Here is a 16,760-nt window from a genome sequence, read left to right as displayed (position 1 = left end):
TGCTTGAACAGTGCATATTTTTAATCTTGTTGTTTATGAATGTTAAAATTGTTAGCTCTTGAAAGAATGATGAACCAAGAGAAATGTAACTGATAATCTAAAAAATCATAAATTTGATTCTTGAAGTAAGAAAAAGCAGTGAATAGCAAAAGTGGCGAAAAAAAAGAAAGAAAAAGAAAAAGCAAGCAAAAAAAGCCAATAGCCCTTAAAACCAAAAGGCAAAGGTAAAAAGATAAGAAATAGTAACTAGTTGAAAAAGATTTGAAAATAAATTTTGAAAAGATAAGAAGTTGGAAAAAAAAGATTTTGAAATCAAAATTTAAAAGGATATGATTGAAAAAGATTTGATTGAAAAGATATGATTGAAAAAGATTTGATTTTTAAAATTGATGACTTGACTAACAAGAAATTAAAAGATATGATTCTAAAATTCAAAAATTGAACCTTTCTTAACAAGGAAGTATCAAATTTGAAATTTTTGAATCAAAACATTAATTGTTAGCAAGGATTTTTGAAAATGTGGAAAGATAAGATTTTAAAATCATGAATTAAAACATGAAAATTTGAAAAAATTTGAATTTGAAACGAAATTACCTCCCCTGTGTCATCCTGGCGTTGAACGCCCAGGATGCTATCTATTCTGGCGTTTAACACCCAGAATGCTACCTCGTTGGGCGTTTAATGACCAGCCAGATACCCTGGCTGGCGTTAAACGCCAGGAATCCTTCTTTTCTGGGCATTTTTCTAAACGCCCAGAATACTGCCCATTCTGGCGTTAAACGCCCAGAATGCTGCCCATTCTAACGTTTAACGCCCAGAATGGTACCTGTTCCGAGGGTTACCTGAAACGTGTAGCTCGGTCGTCTGGAGAGACCCGAGGTGGGGGGTCAGTGGCCCGAGCTTGATATGCAGAGCGGTTGGTGGTTGTACCTGCAATGACACTCCGATGCTTAAGTTAGCATGGGTCCAAGCAGATATGCGTAGAATGTGAATGAATGCCATACCTGGGTGCTCCAGTGTATTTATAGTAGTTGGCCGTGATCTTCCCTAGATAAGATATTCTTATCTTATCTTATCTTTTTGGGAGTTTTATCTCTATCTTTGTGGAACCGCCTTTTCTAGGCCTTTTCGGCTTTTAGGTTTTGGGCTGCGTTCCTTTTGATGGGCCTTCCTTGCTTTATTGTCCGAGGTCCGACCTTGAGGCGTGAGCCTTAGGACAAGGTCGGACCTTTTATGGATTCTCCGAGTTGGAGGAGCCCGGTCAGGGTATGAACAGTGCCCCTGCCCGAGTTCGTCCTTTTTTTGGAAGGTCGAGCTCGGGCATAGTTGGTGCGCGAAATTGTGAACAATACTTTTTCACAACTCAAATAATCCCCGGTAATGGCTCCAAGAACTTGGTGGCTCAATACCATGGCATTACACAACTTCGCACAACTAACCAGCAAGTGCACTGGGTCGTCCAAGTAATAAACCTTACGTGAGTAAGGGTCGATCCCATGGAGATTGTTAGTATTGAAGCAAGCTATGGTCATCTTGTAAATCTTAGTTAGGCAAACTCAAATGTATATGATGATGATGAACGAAAATAACATGCAAGATAAAGATAGTGATACTTATGTATATCATTGGTGTAAGAGCTTCAGACAAGTGTATGAAGATGCCTTCCCTTCCGTCTCTCTGCTTTCCTACTGCCTTCATCCAATCCTTCTTACTCCTTTCCATGGCAAACTCGTGTAGGGTCTCACTGTTGTCAGCAGCTACCTCCCATCCTCTCAGTGAAAGCGATTGCATATGTCCTGTCACGGCATAGCGGAATTCATCTGTCGGTTCTCAATCAGGCCGGAATAGAATCCAGTGATTCTTTTGCGTTATCACTAACGCCCCGCCCTCAGGGTTTGAAGCACGTCACAGTCATTCAATCATTGAATCCTACTCAGAACACCACAGACAAGGTTAGACCTTCCGGATTCTCTTGAATGCTGCCATCAGTTCTTGCCTATACCACGAAGACTCTGATCTCACGGAATGGCTGGCTCGTTTGTCAGGCGAGCACTCGGTTGTCAGGCGATCAACCATGCATCGTGCAATCGGAAATCCAAGAGATATTCACTAAGCCTCAGATGCTTGTAGAACAAGAATGGTTGTCAGTCACCTTGTTCATAGGTGAAGAACAAGTGATATCTTGGTAAAAGAACAAGCGGAATTGAATGGAAGAACAATAGTAATTGCATTAATACTCGAGGTACAGCAGAGCTCCACACCCTTAATCTATGGTGTGTAGAAACTCCACCGTTGAAAATACATAAGAACAGGGTCTAGGCATGGCCGAATGGCCAGCCTCCCAAAGATCTAAGATAGCATAAAAGTGAAGATAGCTACCAAAGTCTACTAATACAATAGTAAAAGGTCCTATTAATAGTAAACTAGTAACCTAAGGTGTACAGAAATGAGTAAATGACATAAAAATCCACTTCCGGGCCCACTTGGTGTGTGCTTGGGCTGAGCAATCAAGGAAATTCGTGTAGAGACCTTTTCTGGAGTTAAACGCCAGCTCCCATGCCAGTTTGGGCGTTTAACTCCAACTTTTATTCCTGTTCCGGCGTTTAACGCTGGAATTCCTGAGGCCGGATTGCTTCGCGGGTTTGGGCCATCAAATCTTGGACAAAGTATGGACTATTATATATTGCTGGAAAGCCCTGGATGTCTACTTTCCAACGCCGTTGAGAGCGCGCCAATTGGGCTTCTGTAGCTCCAGAAAATCCACTTCAAGTGCAGGGAGGTCAGAATCCAACAGCATCTGCAGTCCTTTTTGGTCTCTGAATCAGATTTTTGCTCAGGTCCCTCAATTTCAGCCAGAAAATACCTGAAATCACAGAAAAACACACAAACTCATAGTAAAGTCCAGAAAAGTGAATTTTAAATAAAAACTAATAAAAATGTACTAAAATCTAACTAAAAGATATCAAAACATACTAAAAACAATGCCAAAAAGTATACAAATTATCCGCTCATCACAACACCAAACTTAAATTGTTGCTTGTCCTCAAGCAACTGAAAATCAAATAAGATCAAAAGAAGAGAATATGCAATGAATTCCAAAAACATCTGTGAAGATCAGTATTAATTAGATGAGCGGGGCTTTTAACCTTCTGTCTCTGAACAGTTTTGGCATCTCAATCTATCCCTTGAAATTCAGAATGGTTGGCTTCTTTAGGAACTCAGAGTCCAGATAGTGTTAATGATTCTCCTAGTAAAGTATGATGATTCTTGAACATAGCTATTTATTGAGTCTTGGCTGTGGCCCAAAGCACTCTGTCTTCCAGTATTACCACCGGATACATACATGCCACAGACACATAATTGGGTGAACCTTTTCAGATTGTGACTCAGCTTTGCTAAAGTCCCCAATTAGAGGTGTCCAGGGTTCTTAAGCACACTCTTATTTGCCTTGGATCACAACTTTATTTCTTTTCTTTTTCTTTCTTTTCTTTCTTTTTTTTCGATTTTTTTTTTTTTCGGTTTTTTTTTTCCTTTTTTTTTTTTTTTTGAATAGCTTTTTCTTGCTTCAAGAATCATTTTATTGATTTTTCAGATCCTCAGTAACATGTCTCCTTTTTCATCATTCTTTCAAGAGCCAACATTCATGAACCACAAATTCAAGATACATATGCACTGTTTACACATACATTCAGAGAACAAAAATATTGCCACCACATCAAAATAATTAAACTATTATAAAATTCAAAATTCATGCAATTCTTCCTTTTTCAATTAAGCACATTTTTATTCAAGAAAGGTGATGGATTCATAGGACATTCATAACTTTAAGGCATAGACACTAAGACACTAATGATCATAAGACACAAACATGGATAACATAAAGCATAAAATTCGAAAAACAAAGGAATAAAGAACAAGGAAATCAAGGAATGGGTCCACCTTAGTGATGGCGGCTCTTCCTTGCTTTTGAAGGTCCTATGGAGTGCTTGAGCTCCTCAATGTCTCTTCCTTGTCTTTGTTGCTCCTCCCTCATGATTCTTTGATCTTCTCTAATTTCATGGAGGAGAATGGAGTGTTCTTGATGCTCCACCCTTAGTTGTCCCATGTTGGAACTCAACTCTCCTAGGGAGGTATTCAGTTGCTCCCAATAGTTTTGTGGAGGAAAACTCATTCCTTGAGGAATCTCAGGGATCTCATGATGAGTAGGGTCCCTTGTGTATTCCATCCTTTTCTTGGTGATGGGCTTGTCCTCATCAATGGGGATATCTCCTTCTATGTCAACTCCAACTGAATAACAGAGGTGACAAATGAGGTGAGGAAAGGCTAATCTTGCCAAAGTGGAGGTCTTGTCCGCCACCTTGTAGAGTTCTTGGGCTATAACCTCATGAACTTCTATTTCTTCTCCAATCATGATACTATGGATCATGATGGCCCGGTCTATGGTAACTTCGGACCGGTTGCTAGTGGGAATGATTGAGCGTTGTATGAACTCTAACCATCCTCTAGCCACGGGCTTGAGGTCATGCCTTCTCAATTGGACCGGCTTTCCTCTTGAATCTTGCTTCCATTGTGCGCCCTCTTCACATATGACTGTGAGGACTTGGTCCAACCTTTGATCAAAGTTGACCCTTCTAGTGAAAGGATGCTCATCTCCTTGCATCATAGGCAAGTTGAACGCCACCCTCACACTCTCCGGACTAAAATCCAAGTATTTCCCCCGAACCATAGTAAGATAATTCTTTGGATTCGGGTTCACACTTTGGTCATGGTTCTTTGTGATCCATGCATTGGCATAGAACTCTTGAACCATCAAGATTCCAACTTGTTGAATGGGGTTGGTGAGAACTTCCCAACCTCTTCTTTGGATCTCATGGCGGATCTCCGGATATTCACCCTTTTGAGTAAAAAGGGGACTTCGGGGATCACCTTCTTCAAGGCCACAACTTCATAGAAGTGGTCTTGATGCACCTTTGAGGGGAATCTATCCATCTCCCATGACTCGGAGGTGGAAGCTTTTGCTTTCCCTTTCCTCTTTTTAGAGGTTTCTCCGGCCTTTGGTGCCATAATGGTTATGGAAAAACGAAAAAGCAACGCTTTTACCACACCAAACTTAAAATGTTTGCTCGTCCTCGAGCAAAAGAAGAAAGAAAGGAGTAGAAGAAGAAGAAATGAGGAAGAGGGGGGGGTAGTGTGTTCGGCCAAAGGGGGAAGAAGTGGTCTTTAGGTTGTGTGAAAATGAAGGGTTGAAGAAGGGTATTTATAGGAGAGAGGGGGGTAAAGGTTCGGCCATTTGAGGGTGGGTTTGGGAGGGAAAGTGGTTTGAATTTGAAGGGTGAGGTTGGTGGGGTTTTATGAAGGATGGATGTGAGTGGTGAAGAGAAAGATGGGATTTGATAGGTGAGGGGTTTTTGGGGAAGAGGTGTTGAGGTGATTGGTGAATGGGGGAAGAAGAGAGAGAGTGATGGTAGGGTCCTGTGGGGTCCACAGATCCTGTAGTGTCAAGGAAAAGTCATCCCTGCACCAAATGGCATCAAAATCCACGTTTTGACCCATTTCTGGCGTTAAACGCCGGGCTGGTGCCCATTCCTGGCGTTTAACGCCAGGTTGTTGCCCTTTACTGGCGTTTAACGCCAGTCTGGTGCCCTTTTCTGGCGTTAAACGCCCAGAAAGGTGCCAGACTGGGCGTTAAACGCCCAACTGCTAGGCTGACTGGCGTTTGAACGCCAGCAGCATCTTCCTCCAGGGTGTGCTGTTTTTCTTCCTGTTTTTCATTTTGTTTTTGCTTTTTTCATTGTTTTGTGACTTCTTATGATCATCAACCTACAAAAAAGATAAAATAACAAAAGAAAATAATTAATTATAAAACATTGGGTTGCCTCCCAACAAGCGCTTCTTTAGTGTCATTAGCTTGACAGAGGACTCCCATGGAGCCTCAGAAACACTCAGAACCTTGTTGAAACCTCCCAACACCAAACTTAGAGTTTGAATGTGGGGTTTCAACACCAAACTTAGATTTTGGTTGTGGCCTCCCAACACCAAACTTAGAGTTTGACTGTGGGGGCTCTGCTTGGCTCTGTTTGAGAGAAGCTCTTCATGCTTCTTCTCCATGATGATAGAGGGATATCCTTGGGCCTTAAACACCATGGATTCTTCATTCACTTGAATGATCAACTCTCCTCTATCAACATCAATCACAGCCTTTGCTGTGGCTAGGAATGGTCTGCCAAGGATGATGGATTCATCCATGCACTTCCCAGTCTCTAGGACTATGAAATCAGTAGGAATGTAATGGTTTTCAACCTTAACCAGAACATCCTCTACAAGTCCATGGGCTTGTTTTCTTGAGTTGTCTGCCATTTCTAGTGAGATTTTTGCAGCTTGCACCTCAAAGATCCCTAATTTCTCCATTATAGAGAGGGGCATGAGGTTTACACTTGACCCTAAGTCACACAAGGCCTTCTTGAAGGTCATGGTGCCTATGGTACAAGGTATAGAAAACTTCCCAGGATCCTGCCTCTTTTGAGGCAGTTTCTGCCTAGACAAGTCATCCAGTTCTTTGGTGAGCAAGGGAGGTTCATCTTCCCAAGTCTCATTTCCAAATAACTTGTCATTTAGCTTCATGATTGCTCCAAGGTATTTAGCAACTTGCTCTTCAGTGACATACTCATCCTCTTCAGAGGAAGAATACTCATCAGAGCTCATGAAATGCAGTAGCAAGTCCAAGGGAATCTCTATGGTCTCAGTTTGAGCCTCAGATTCCCAAGGTTCCTCATTGGGGAACTCATTAGAGGCCAGTGGACGTCCAGTGAGGCCTTCCTCAGTGGCGTTCACTGCCTCTTCTTCCTCCCAGAATTCGGCCATGTTTATGGCTTTGCACTCTCCTTTTGGATTTTCTTCAGTGTTACTTGGGAGAGTGCTTGGAGGAAGTTCAGTAATTTTCTTGCTCAGCTGACCCACTTGTCCTTCCAAATTCCTAATGGAAGATCTAGTTTCAGTCATGAAACTTTGAGTGGTTTTGATCAGATCAGAGACCATGGTTGCTAAGTCAGAATTATTCTGCTTAGAGCTCTCTGTCTGTTGCTGAGAAGATGATGGAAAAGGCTTGCCATTGTTAAACCTGTTTCTTCCACCATTGTTATTGAAACCTTGTTGAGGTCTCTCGTGATTCTTCCATGAAAGATTTGAGTGATTTCTCCATGAAGAATTATAGGTGTTACCATAGGGTTCTCCTAGGTAATTTACCTCTTCCATGGAAGGGTTCTCAGGATCATAAGCTTCTTCCTCAGATGAAGCTTCCTTAGTACTGTTTGGTGCATTTTGCATTCCAGACAGACTTTGAGAAATCAAATTGACTTGTTGAGTCAATATTTTATTCTGGGCCAAAATGGCCTTCAGAGTGTCAATATCAAGAACTCCTTTCTTCTGACTAGTCCCATTGTTCACAGGATTTCTTTCAGAAGTGTACATGAATTGGTTATTTGCAACCATTTCAATCAGTTCTTGAGCTTCAGTAGGCGTCTTCTTCAGATGAAGAGATCCTCCTGCAGAGCTATCCAAGGACATCTTAGATAGTTCAGAGAGACCATCATAGAAAATACCTATGATGCTCCATTCAGAAAGCATGTCAGAAGGACATTTTCTGATTAATTGTTTGTATCTTTCCCAAGCTTCATAGAGGGATTCTCCATCCTTCTGTCTGAAGGTTTGGACTTCCACTCTAAGCTTACTCCATCTTTGTGGTGGAAAGAACTTTGCCAAGAAGGCATTGACTAGCTTTTCCCAAGAGTCCAGGCTTTCTTTAGGTTGAGAATCCAACCATATTCTAGCTCTGTCTCTTACAGCAAAAGGGAATAGCATCAGTCTATAGACCTCAGGGTTAACCCCATTAGTCTTGACTGTGTCACAGATTTGCAAGAATTCAGCTAAGAACTGATGAGGATCTTCCATTGGAAGTCCATGGAACTTGCAATTCTGTTGCATTAGAGAAACTAATTGAGGCTTAAGCTCAAAGTTGTTTGCTCCAATGGCAGGGATAGAGATGCTTCTCCCATAGAAATCAGGAGTAGGTGCAGTAAAGTCACCCAGCACCTTCCTTGCATTGTTGGCATTGTTGTTGTTTTCGGCTGCCATGTCTTCTCCCTTGAAGAATTCGGTCAGGTGCTCTAAAGAGAGTTGTGTTTTGGCTTCTCTTAGCTTTCTCTTCAAGGTTCTCTCGGGTTCAGGGTCAGCTTCAACAAGAATGCCTTTGTCTCTGCTCCTGCTCATATGATAGAGAAGAGAACAAGAAAATGTGGAGTCCTCTATGTCACAGTATAGAGATTCCTTGAAATGTCAGAGGAAAAGAGAAATAGAAAGAAGAAGGAGAAGATGAATTCGAACTTTAGTTAGATAAGGTTCGAATTGTGCATTGAGAAGGAGTGGCACTCCATAAACAGGAGGATGTGGGAAGGAGGGAAGTTTATTTTCGAAAATTAATTAAAATACTTTGAAAACATTTTTGAAAAACATCAATTGATTTTCGAAAATCAAAGTGGAAAAGAAATTAAGTGATTTTTGAAAAAGAATTTGAAATTAGAAATTAAGAAGATTTGATTGAAAGTTATTTTGAAAAAGATGTGGTTAAGAAGATATAAAAAAAATGTGATTGAGAAGATATGATTTGAAAACTATTTGAAAAGATATGATTTTAAAAACAATTTGAAAAGATATGATTTTAAAAATTGACGACTTGCCTAACAAGAAAAGATATGATTCAAACATTAAAAACCTTTCTCAACAGAAAAGGTAACAATCTTGTGATGTTCAATCAAATCATTAATTGTTAGTAAGTATCTTTTAAAAAGGAAAGAAATTGATTTTGAAAACATTTGATTGAAAAGATTTGATTTGAAAAGATTTGATTTTGAAAAACTAAAAAAAATTGATTTTGAAAACAAAATCTTCCCCCTGCACCATCCTGGCGTTAAACGCCCAGAATGGTATACATTCTGGCGTTTAACGCCCAAAATGCACCCTTTTTGGGCGTTAAACGCCCAACCAGGTACCCTGGCTGGCGTTTAAACGCCAGTCTGCCTTCTTCACTGGGCATTTTTGAATGCTCAGCTTTTTCTGTATAATTCCTCTGCAGCATGTTTGAATCTTCAATTCTTTGTATCATTGACTTGAAAGGACACAAATTAAAAATATTTTTGGATTTTTGATAATCAAAATGCAAAAGGAATCAATTAACAATGCATGCAAGACACCAAACTTAGCAGTTTGTGTACTACTGACACTAACAACATGAAAATGCATATGAGACACACAAAATACTTCAAGTCATAGAATTCAAAGATCAAAACAAAGAAATATATGCATGGATTCGAAAAATATAACAAAACATGCATTTGACACTAAACTTAAGATGAGACTCTAGACTCAAACAAGAAATATTTTTGAGATTTTATGGTTTTGCAAATTTTTTTGTATTTTTCGAAAATTAAGTGAAAAAAAGTATCAAAATTCTTAATGAGAATTCCAGGAATCAGTGCAATGCTAGTCTAAGGCTCCGGTCCAGGAATTAGACATGGCTTCACAGCCAGCCAAGCTTTCAAAGAAAGCTTCGGTCCAAAACACTAGACATGACCAAGGTCAGCCAAGCCTTAGCAAATCACTGCTCCAACAGCAAGATTGATACGAAATCAACAAGCTCTTGTGGTGATAAGTTGAAACCTCGGTCCAATCAGATTAGACATGGCTTCTCAGCCAGCCAGATTTCAACAAATCATCATGAAACTCTAGAATTCACCTTCAAGAATTTCGAAAAAAAATACCTAATCTAAGCAACAAGATGAACCGTCAGTTGTCCAGCCTAAACAATCCCGGGCAATAACACCAAAAATTTGATGTTGTTGCCGGATCTTGGCTCTGATGTTACCAAAAGCTTGCTCAAAACATGAACAATCCCCGGCAACGGCGCCAAAAACTTGGTGCGCGAAATTGTGAACAATACTTTTTCACAACTCAAATAATCCCCGGTAATGGCTCCAAGAACTTGGTGGCTCAATACCATGGCATTACACAACTTCGCACAACTAACCAGCAAGTGCACTGGGTCGTCCAAGTAATAAACCTTACGTGAGTAAGGGTCGATCCCACGGAGATTGTTAGTATTGAAGCAAGCTATGGTCATCTTGTAAATCTTAGTTAGGCAAACTCAAATGTATATGATGATGATGACGAAAATAACATGCAAGATAAAGATAGTGATACTTATGTATATCATTGGTGTAAGAGCTTCAGACAAGTGTATGAAGATGCCTTCCCTTCCGTCTCTCTGCTTTCCTACTGCCTTCATCCAATCCTTCTTACTCCTTTCCATGGCAAACTCGTGTAGGGTCTCACTGTTGTCAGCAGCTACCTCCCATCCTCTCAGTGAAAGCGATTGCATATGTCTGTCACGGCATAGCGGAATTCATCTGTCGGTTCTCAATCAGGCCGGAATAGAATCCAGTGATTCTTTTGCGTTATCACTAACGCCCCGCCCTCAGGGTTTGAAGCACGTCACAGTCATTCAATCATTGAATCCTACTCAGAACACCACAGACAAGGTTAGACCTTCCGGATTCTCTTGAATGCTGCCATCAGTTCTTGCCTATACCACGAAGACTCTGATCTCACGGAATGGCTGGCTCGTTTGTCAGGCGAGCACTCGGTTGTCAGGCGATCAACCATGCATCGTGCAATCGGAAATCCAAGAGATATTCACTAAGCCTCAGATGCTTGTAGAACAAGAATGGTTGTCAGTCACCTTGTTCATAGGTGAAGAACAAGTGATATCTTGGTAAAAGAACAAGCGGAATTGAATGGAAGAACAATAGTAATTGCATTAATACTCGAGGTACAGCAGAGCTCCACACCCTTAATCTATGGTGTGTAGAAACTCCACCGTTGAAAATACATAAGAACAGGGTCTAGGCATGGCCGAATGGCCAGCCTCCCAAAGATCTAAGATAGCATAAAAGTGAAGATAGCTACCAAAGTCTACTAATACAATAGTAAAAGGTCCTATTAATAGTAAACTAGTAACCTAAGGTGTACAGAAATGAGTAAATGACATAAAAATCCACTTCCGGGTCCACTTGGTGTGTGCTTGGGCTGAGCAATCAAGGAAATTCGTGTAGAGACCTTTTCTGGAGTTAAACGCCAGCTCCCATGCCAGTTTGGGCGTTTAACTCCAACTTTTATTCCTGTTCCGGCGTTTAACGCTGGAATTCCTGAGGCCGGATTGCTTCGCGGGTTTGGGCCATCAAATCTTGGACAAAGTATGGACTATTATATATTGCTGGAAAGCCCTGGATGTCTACTTTCCAACGCCGTTGAGAGCGCGCCAATTGGGCTTCTGTAGCTCCAGAAAATCCACTTCGAGTGCAGGGAGGTCAGAATCCAACAGCATCTGCAGTCCTTTTTGGTCTCTGAATCAGATTTTTGCTCAGGTCCCTCAATTTCAGCCAGAAAATACCTGAAATCACAGAAAAACACACAAACTCATAGTAAAGTCCAGAAAAGTGAATTTTAACTAAAAACTAATAAAAATATAATAAAAACTAACTAGATCATACTAAAAACAATGCCAAAAAGTATACAAATTATCCGCTCATCACCTACCATTGGAGCAAACAACTTTGAGCTTAAGCCTTGATGAGCGGATAATTTGTATACTTTTTGGCATTGTTTTTAGTATGTTTTTGATATCTTTTAGTTAGATTTTAGTACATTTTTATTAGTTTTTATTTAAAATTCACTTTTCTGGACTTTACTATGAGTTTGTGTGTTTTTCTGTGATTTCAGGTATTTTCTGGCTGAAATTGAGGGACCTGAGCAAAAATCTGATTCAGAGACTGAAAAGGACTGCAGATGCTGTTGGATTCTGACCTCCCTGCACTCGAAGTGGATTTTCTGGAGCTACAGAAGCCCAATTGGCGCGCTCTCAACGGCGTTGGAAAGTAGACATCCTGGGCTTTCCAGCAATATATAATAGTCCATACTTTGCCCAAGATTTGATGGCCCAAACCGGCGTTCAAAGTCACCTCAAGAAATTCCAGCGTTAAACGCCGGAACTGGCATAAAACTTGGAGTTAAACGCCCAAACTGGCATGAAAGCTGGCGTTTAACTCCAGAAAACGTCTCTACACGAAAATGCTTCATTGCTCAGCCCAAGCACACACCAAGTGGGCCCGGAAGTGGATTTTTTATGTCATTTACTCATCTATGTACTAGTTTTCTATAAGTAGGACCTTTTACTATTGTATTAGGAACATCTTGGTAGCTATCTTTGAGTTTTATGCTATCTTAGATCATTGGGAGGCTGGCCATTCGGCCATGCCTAGACCTTATGCTTATGTATTTTCAACGGTGGAGTTTCTACACACCATAGATTAAGGTGTGGAGCTCTGCTGTACCTCGAGTATTAATGCAATTACTATTGTTCTTCCATTCAATTCCACTTGTTCTTTATCCAAGATATCACTTGTTCTTCAACATGATGAAGGTGATGATTGACGCCCATCACCATTCTCACCCATGAACAAGGTGACTGACAACCATTCTTGTTCTACAAGCATCTGAGGCTTAGTGAATATCTCTTGGATTCTTCGGAATCTTCGTGGTATAGGCAGGACCTGATGGTGGCATTCAAGAGAATCCGGAAGGTCTAAACCTTGTCTGTGGTATTCTGAGTAGGATTCAATGATTGAATGACTGTGACGTGCTTCAAACCTGTAACCTACTGGGCGTTAGTGACAGACGCAAAAGAGTTATTCTATTCCGGTAGGGGAGGGAACCAAACCGGTGATTGGCAGCACTGTGACAGAGTGTGTGCATTAGCTTTCACTGCGCGGATGGGAGGTAGCTGCTGACAACAGTGAAACCCTACACGAGCTTGCCATGGAAAGGAGTAAGAAGGATTGGATGAAGACAGTAAGAAAGCAGAGAGACGGAAGGGAAGGCATCTTCATACGTTTGTCTGAAGCTCTCACACCAATGATATACATAAGTATCTCTATCTTTATCTTTATGTTATTTTCGTTCATCATCTATACCCATTTGAATCTGCCTGACTGAGATTTACAAGGTGACCATAGCTTGCTTCATACCAACAATCTCCGTGGGATCGACCCTTACTCGCGTAAGGTTTATTACTTGGACGACCCAGTGCACTTGCTGGTTAGTTGTGCGAAGTTGTAGTGATCACAATTTCGTGCACCAAGTTTTTGGCGCCGTTGCCGGGGATTGTTCTTGTGTATGGACAACTGACGGTTCATCTTGTTGCTTAGATTAGGTATTATTTTTCTTCAGAGTTCTTAAGAATGAATTCTAGTGTTTCAAGGTGATGTTCTTATCATCACCAAAGCTGATTGATCATCATCAATTTAGCTCTTGAATGCAATGTCCTGCTGAAGCTTAGCCGGCCATGTCTAATTCCTTTAGACTAAAGCTTTAGACTAACATTGCATGATTCCTGGAATTCTCATTAAGAATTTTGATACCTTTATTTTCTTTTCCACTTAATTTTCGAAAAAGCCAAAAAAAAATTACAAAATCATAAAAAAAAAACCAAAAATATTTTTTGTTTGAGTCTAGAGTCTCATCTTAAGTTTGGTGTCAATTGCATGTTTCTGTTTTTCTTGCATTTTTCGAATTTATGCATGTGTCTTAATTAATCTTCAAGTTGTTCTTGATGATTTCCTTGTTTTGATCTTTGAATTCTATTGACTTGAGCATTTTGTTGTTTCTCATATGCATTCTCATCTTGTTAGTGTCAATAGTATACAAACTGCTAAGTTTGGTGTCTTGCATGCATTGTTATTTGATTTTAGTTGCATTTTTTATTATTCCTCATTATTAAAAATCCAAAAATATTTTTAATTTGTGTCTTTTCAAGTCAATAATACAGAGAATTGAAGATTCAGAACATACTGCAGAGGAATCACACAGAAAAAGCTGGGCATTCAAAAATGCCCAGTGAAGAAGACAGACTGGCGTTTAAACGCCAGCCAGGGTGCCTGGCTGGGCGTTTAATGCCCAAAAGGGTAGTAGTTTGGGCGTTAAACGCCAGAATGTGCACCATTCTGGGCGTTTAACGCCAGGATGGCAAAGGGGGAAGATTTTGTTTTCAAAATCAATTTTTTTCAAGTTTTCAAAGTTTTTCAAAATCAAATCTTTTTCAAATCATATCTTTTCAATCAAATGTTTTCAAAATCAATTTCTTTCCTTTTTCAAAGATACTTACTAGCAATTAAAGATTTGATTGAACATTTTTTGCCTTTTCTGTTGAGGAAGGTTTTATGTTTGAATCATATCTTTTCTTGTTAGGCAAGTCATTAATTTTTAAAATCAAATCTTTTTAAATTGTTTTCAAAATCAAATCTTTTTTAAAATTGTTTTCAAATCATATCTTTTTAAAATTGTTTTCAAATCATATCTTTTCAATCACATCTTTTTAAAACCAATCATATCTTCTTAAACCACATCTTTTTCAAAATAGTTTTCAATCAAATCTTTTTGATTTCTAATTTCAAAATCTTTTTCACTTGATTTCTTTTCCACTTTTATTTTCGAAAATCAATTAAGTGCTTTTCAAAATGTTTTCAAAATCTTTTACTTAAATTTTCGAAAATTACTTCCCTTCTTCTCACATCCTTCTATTTTTGGACTAACTCTATTCCTTAATGCAAAATTCGAACTCCATCTTCTTTGATAAGTTCGAATTTTCTACTTCTGTCTTCCATTTTCTTCCTCTGACACCTCAAGGAATCTCTATACTGTGACATAGAGGATTCCATATTTTCTTGTTCTCTTCTCTTTCATATGAGTAAGAACAAAGACAAAGGCATTCTTGTTGAAGCTGACCCTGAACCTGAGAGGACCTAACCGAATTCTTCAAAGAGGAAGAACCCATGGCAGCCGAAAACAACAACAATGCCAACAATGCAAGGAAGGTGCTGGGTGACTTTACTGCACCTACTCCCAATTTCTATGGGAGAAGCATCTCTATCCTTGCCATTGGAGCAAACAACTTTGAGCTTAAGCCTCAATTAGTTTCTCTAATGCAACAGAATTGCAAGTTCCATGGACTTCCAATGGAAGATCCTCATCAGTTTTTAGCTGAGTTCTTGCAAATCTGTGACACAGTCAAGACTAATGGGGTTGACCCTGAGGTCTACAGACTGATGCTATTCCCTTTTGCTGTAAGAGATAGAGCTAGGACATGGTTGGATTCTCAACCTAAAGAAAGCCTGGACTCTTGGGAAAAGCTAGTCAATGCCTTCTTGGCAAAGTTCTTTCCACCACAAAGATGGAGTAAGCTTAGAGTGGAAGTCCAAACCTTCAGACAGAAGGATGGAGAATCCCTCTATGAAGCTTGGGAAAGATACAAACAATTAATCAGAAGATGTCCTTCAGACATGCTTTCTGAATGGAGCATCATAGGTATTTTCTATGATGGTCTCTCTGAACTATCCAAGATGTCTTTGGATAGCTCTGCTGGAAGATCTCTTCATCTGAAGAAGACGCCTACTGAGGCTCAAGAACTGATTGAAATGGTTGCAAATAACCAATTCATGTACACTTCTGAAAGAAATCCTGTGAACAATGGGACTAGTCAGAAGAAAGGAGTTCTTGAAATTGACACTCTAAATGCCATTTTGGCTCAGAATAAAATATTGACTCAACAAGTCAATCTGATTTCTCAAAGTCTGTCTGGAATGCAAAATGCACCAAACAGTACTAAGGATGCTTCATCTGAGGAAGAAGCTTATGATCCTGAGAACCCTTCAGTGGAAGAGGTAAATTACCTGGGAGAACCCTATGGTAACACCTATAATTCTTCATGGAGAAATCACCCAAATCTCTCATGAAAGAATCAAGAGAGACCTCAACAAGGTTTCAATAATAATGGTGGAAGAAACAGGTTTAGCAATGGCAAGCCTTTTCCATCATCTTCTCAGCAACAGACAGAGAGTTCTAAGCAGAATACTTCTGACTTAGCAACCATGGTCTCTGATCTAATCAAAACCACTCAAAGTTTCATGACTGAAACTAGATCCTCCATTAGGAATTTGGAAGGACAAGTGGGTCAGCTGAGCAAGAAAATTACTGAACTTCCCCCAAGCACTCTCCCAAGTAACACTGAAGAAAATCCAAAAGGAGAGTGCAAAGCCATAAATATGGCCGAATTCTGGGAGGAAGAAGAGGCAGTGAACGCCACTGAGGAAGGCCTCACTGGACGTCCACTGGCCTCCAATGAGTTCCCCAATGAGGAACCTTGGGAATCTGAGGCTCAAACTGAGACCATAGAGATTCCCTTGGACTTACTTCTGCCATTCATGAGCTCTGATGAGTATTCTTCCTCTGAAGAGGATGAGTATGTCACTGAAGAGCAAGTTGCTAAATACCTTGGAGCAATCATGACTGTGATTGATGTTGATAGAGGAGAGTTGATCATTCAAGTGAATGAAGAATCCTTGGTGTTTAAGACCCAAGGACATCCCTCTATCATCATGGAGAGGAAGCATGAAGAGCTTCTCTCAAAACAGAGCCAAGTAGAGCCCCCACAGTCAAACTCTAAGTTTGGTGTTGGGAGGCCACAACCAAACTCTAAGTTTGGTGTTGGGAGGTTCCAACACGGTTCTGAGTATTTCTGAGGCTCCATGAGAGTCCTCTGTCAAGCTAATGACATTAAAGAAGCGCTTGTTGGGAGGCAACCCAATGTTTTATAGTTA

The 16,760-nt window shown here is 40.1% G+C and overlaps 2 non-coding genes across 2 annotated transcripts; one reads left to right on the top strand and one right to left on the bottom strand.

Annotated features, from left to right (window-relative positions):
* Window positions 1–7,617: 7,617 nt before the first annotated feature.
* Window positions 7,618–7,725, top strand: LOC130942818 (small nucleolar RNA R71). The gene has a single exon (XR_009071368.1). It is a non-coding gene; the product is annotated as a small nucleolar RNA R71 (small nucleolar RNA).
* Window positions 7,726–15,341: 7,616 nt separating this feature from the next.
* Window positions 15,342–15,449, bottom strand: LOC130942462 (small nucleolar RNA R71). The gene has a single exon (XR_009071032.1). It is a non-coding gene; the product is annotated as a small nucleolar RNA R71 (small nucleolar RNA).
* Window positions 15,450–16,760: the final 1,311 nt, after the last annotated feature.

This window comes from Arachis stenosperma, chromosome 7 (assembly GCF_014773155.1).
Source record: "Arachis stenosperma cultivar V10309 chromosome 7, arast.V10309.gnm1.PFL2, whole genome shotgun sequence".
In the NCBI taxonomy this organism is placed as follows: Eukaryota; Viridiplantae; Streptophyta; class Magnoliopsida; order Fabales; family Fabaceae; genus Arachis; species Arachis stenosperma.
The sequence above is the reverse complement of the archived record's forward strand: the minus strand, read 5'-3'. Positions and strand labels throughout refer to the sequence as shown.